Source organism: Dermacentor albipictus, unplaced genomic scaffold, assembly GCF_038994185.2.
Source record: "Dermacentor albipictus isolate Rhodes 1998 colony unplaced genomic scaffold, USDA_Dalb.pri_finalv2 scaffold_20, whole genome shotgun sequence".
Taxonomy (NCBI): domain Eukaryota; kingdom Metazoa; phylum Arthropoda; class Arachnida; order Ixodida; family Ixodidae; genus Dermacentor; species Dermacentor albipictus.
Window position 1 is genome coordinate 6,175,841 of NW_027225574.1, and position 4,778 is coordinate 6,180,618.

Genomic DNA, 4,778 nt, shown 5'->3' on the forward strand with positions numbered 1-4,778 from the left:
CTCAAACTCCCGTGCCTTTGGTGTGGAATCCCCTAGCTTTTTTTTACATCGTTTTGTTTGCACCATTGATTGCTTAAGGCATTGGGTTTTGATCTTTTCACGAATTGTTTCTGTGAGCAACATATGAGTGCGCAGTATATATATATATGTATATATATATATATATATATATATATATATATATATATATATATATATATATATATATATATATATATATATATAGTATGTATATATAGTATGTACTACATAAATAAATAAAATACACATTCATTGTTTGGTGCTAACACAAGCCCGAGCATATGCCATGCCTCTTTGTAATGTCCTTCTTGTCATTCCCTTTCCATTGTGTTGAACTTTCTAGTAGCTAGCATCAAGAAGTTCATAGATCAAAACTTCACGACATTAGTGGGAAAGCGCGCCCGGGCGAGCTCCTCAAACCGCGCTTTCTGCTACTCACTGAGCATCGCAGCCGCGACGCCGTAGCAGAAATTTTCCTCGCGGAAGTGCTTGCCGCACAGCTGAGTTGTAACTGGTGGCTGCTTCTGCTACTCAACGGCGCGCGTTCTTAGTACGGAATCGTTGTATTTAGTAGAAATGAGTTCGAACGATCTTTACAAGCCTCCATCGAATATTTTCCACGTGCAGTTTCATAAAGCAGATGCTAGACGCAATGTAAATGAGGAAATGTTTATTTTGCTCTATATAAATACTCGTTCCTGGCTTTTTGTGCGTTCATCCAACGTTGTTGCACCAGGTAAGCAGCAGTAGCTCTCCTACGAAGCTCCAGCGGCCGGCATCAGCTGAAAAAAAATTACAAGCATATGTCATTTTGATGTTTATACCTTTTACGAATACTGCGTGCTGAGGCACAACGTGTAAAAGTCCTGAATAGGCGGCATTACAAACCAAAGCGATTCGCTTCTACGAACACATTGCGTAGAAAATACCCGACTTATCCCGAACAATACAATAAATTATGGAAGCATCTGATTTGCAAGCATTCCCCATTCCCGGTCATTATTTACAGCACCTTAAGCGCACAAATACACGGGCGACTGCGCGTTTACAAAAGAACTTGTCCTAAGCCGACGTGATGGTAAGCTACATATACAGAAGTGGCCACAACACAGGCTCTCAGCCAGACCATGCTAGACACTGGCAGAATTACTTCTACTCGCACTCAAGAGAAATACGTGGGTGCAAAGCCTGCTTTCAGTCGTTCAGAAGACAGAATTTTAAAGTTCTTGGTTTTTGAGCTCCTCGCCGTTCTCGTACGCGTTCTGCCGGCGCAAGCAACATACTCCAGTGTTATCACTCCTGGCAATCACAGGTCGCGTTTTCGCAAGCGTGAGTACCGAAAGAAGGTATATGTTGGTTGCTGGGGTACAAAAGCGGTCACAAACTTGTCCCACTGAGATTCAGTACAGGCCAAACTTGCTTTCTCCCCACGACAAGCTGCTTTTCGCTAACTGCGTCACAAAGCCAGGCGCGGTAAGCGTACCTCAAAAGTATCCCAAAAAGTAAGTAACGAAATTACAATAATGTTGTGGATCAGAAAACACGTCACGAACTCGTCGCAGCAAGATTCAATACATGCCAAATTAACTTACTTTCTCGCCACAGCCAAGCTGTTTTTCGCTAACTCCGTTGCAATGCCAGGCCCGGTGAGCATGCCTCAAGAGTAACGCAGAAAGTAACAAAAAATTACGATAATATTCGGGGTCAGACAAAGTACCAAAACTTGCCCAAATAATATTCAGTAGACTGAAACTAACTGCGTCACAAAGTTGAGTGCGGCGAGCATGCCGAAAAAACGACTGGAAAAAAGTTAAACTAATGTTGGGGCTCATAGAAAGCGTCACAAACGTCTCCCGATACGAGTCATTCACTCAAATTAATTACGCAAGGACAGCCGAGCTCTTTTTCGCTAACTGCGTCACAAGTCTCGGGTCCGTGCTGTAAACGCCTAAATTGGTTGAAATACGGCGCAGACTGTCAAACAAAATTTCTCACCTTGCCGTTGTTCAATAGTGCATTGGTGCCGTGTCGAAATGCAGAAGGAATGGAAGAATACGCCGGGAGCCCAACAAACACGCTACATTCAAAAGAGACGGGTCGCCCAACAGGAGACTTCACATGCGCAGCCGGCCTTGCTCGCTTCCGTGGCGTGTCTGGCAGATGACGCATGGATATGACCCGTCTGGCGTGCCGCTAGCTTGTTGCTAAGTAACGCAAGAAAATTAAGTCGCAAAGCACAAGTTCATTTTTAGGCAACACTAGCGGGAAGAAATTAAAAGGAAATAAAACGATGTCTAAACTCATCTGAAATTTTTTTTTCGATTCTCGCGTCATATAACGGGTGGGATTAACACTGGGCGTGACGTGTTTCCTGTTGCTAGTTTTTGCCGAGTGTCCCCTCTTGTTGAATGTTTTTTTATGCTTTAACTTTAGGACAACCTATTGTGCCACTTATTTTGTACCTGTTAAAATGTACCAAATCCCTGTAATAAATCTGAAATGTTCAAAAAACACAATTGAGCTAAAGCGTTTATGTCCTGCTAAAGGAACTTACCAACAAAGTTGTTGCGCGCAGCTACGGTCGCCTTACACACTGGAGAAAATTGGCTGAAATAGCGTGCAGGTCACCGGAAAAATACTGCAAACGCTTCTTGCAACTCGAGGGGGGACGCGTCCATGAACGGCACAAAGAAACATGCACCAAGACATGACGCACAAATACGGTGTATTTTGTGAATAACTCCAAAAAGGGATGTGAGAAAGTGCACGCGTTCGCGGAAATACCAAAATGATAACGCAATAACGGGGACAAAACGTCGGAGCCAAAACAAACATCGAGAGACACGCAATGAGGCACGAAAGGCGACATCATCCTTCGTAAGCGCACCGGCATGGGGAAACGCTATGCACCAGTATACATCTCATGGTGATCGCTTAGAAACAGGGCGTTTGTCAACCAGCAGATTTTAACGTCCATGGGTCAAGCTGCAGCTGAATGCGCGAGCTGCCATGAACTGAGTGATGGGCACGGCGCTTGCACGGTTCGCGTCTCGAAGTAGCATTGGCAGAGGTCCGGTGCTAGTTGTAGGGCCGCGCAGCCGAGCGAGCCGACGCTGCGGCCGCAACGGTGGACGTGGACGCGGTAGATGCCATTGCTGCTGGAAGTACAAGGGGGTTCCTCCACTTTGGGACTTGGACGTGGAAATGATTGGCTGGTGACCCTGGTTTCCGGAACTGTCATTCTCGAGCTTGCTCGGAATGTGTGTAACCGTGCGCTCCCGCTCTTTTCGGCGACGGGCCTCAGTCGAATAGCAAACCTAGTCCGCGTACTTCCTTCAGTGGAAGGAGGCCGGTGCCTTGCGCTGGTAAGCCTCCTTGTCGGCAGCGCTGAGAGAATAGCAGAGCTTGCCCGAGTGGTTGATCACGCGCTGGTTGTTCTCATTCAAGTTCTCGACGGCAGCCGCTCGCCTGTTTTTCTGCGTAAACCGCATGAAGGCGTTTGGAGGTTACAGAATGCGGCAGCGAAGCTGGTAGCTGTGCTGCACATTTCTACTCAACGACGAGCCCGCCTCATAAATATCTAAGGCCACATCGGGCACCGCCGTCGCCGTTTCTTCTGCTGGGGCGTTGTGTGCTACAGCAGGCCCTAAACTTCACAGGTGTGTGCTGGTGGTCCTTTGCTGCTGTGGAACCAGCGGCTGACGATGATTGCTGACTTTCGCCGTAAATATTGCCTGGAGAAGCAAGGCTGTCCAGGAAGCAACCCTGGTCGAACGACACAGTTTCTTCGTTTTGTTCTGCTCTTTATGTTAGCTCGGCGGTTTGATCTTTGGGCTCTTTATGTTCTGCTCTCTTTATTAGCACTATGGCGCTTACGCAATGCTTCGGTGTATAAAGCTAATGATAAAGCAAGTACTTTCCACTTGAAAATTTGCGAAGGAATTAACGATGATTTATATGTTAGAGAGAGAGAGAGAGGACTTTAATGAGCACCAGCAGCTTAGTCGGCTAGGCCTAGGCCTCCCACGATGGGACGTCGAGGTCTTGCCTCTTCGCCGCTTCGTAGGCCTGCTGAGTCGCCCAGAGGTGGTCGTCGAGATGGGAGCTGCGCAGGGTGGCGTGCCATCTCGACGAGAGGGTCACGGGATTAACGTCTGGGTATTGATGTTTGCACTCCCATTGCATGTGGGGGAGTGTTGCTGATTCAGTTCTACAGACCTTGCACGCCTGGCTCGGGTAGATGTCGGGGTATATGGTGTGATAGCGTGGGAGGGAGGGGTATGTATTGGTCTGTAACAGGCGAAGGGTGGTTGCCTGTGCTCTGTTTAATTTGCGGTGAGGGGTGGTGAAGGTTATTCTTGCGAGGTAAAATGACTTCCCAAGGTCGTTGTCTCTTGTAAGGCGTTCGCGTCCTGCGGGTGCACCTGCACTGTCTCCGGCATGGTTCACTAGTCCTCGTGCTACGGAGTGCGTAACCTCGTTGAGGTTGGCGAGGTACGGGTGGACAACGCCGGCGTGTGCTGGGATCCAGACGAGTGTGATTTGATTTTCAGACGAACGCTGGGCTTGTTATAAGATACGGAGTGATTGCTGAGAAATACGACCCTTGATGTAGTTGTTGATTGCTGCGCGGGAATCGCTCAGTATGGTGGGACAGGCTGGGCGAAGAGTGGCCAGGGTGATGGCCACTTCCTCGGCCATCTCGGCATTTTGGGTAACGATGCTCGCAGTATGTCGGAGCAAGCCGCCTGCTGTGG

The 4,778-nt window shown here is 48.0% G+C and overlaps 1 long non-coding RNA gene across 1 annotated transcript; it reads right to left on the reverse strand.

Moving 5' to 3' along the window:
* Positions 1–732: 732 nt before the first annotated feature.
* LOC135920035 (uncharacterized) lies at positions 733–2,059 on the reverse strand. Its single transcript, XR_010570133.1, has 3 exons — positions 2,017–2,059; positions 1,614–1,677; positions 733–803 (listed from the first exon to the last, which is right to left on the reverse strand). It is a non-coding gene; the product is annotated as an uncharacterized lncRNA (long non-coding RNA).
* Positions 2,060–4,778: the final 2,719 nt, after the last annotated feature.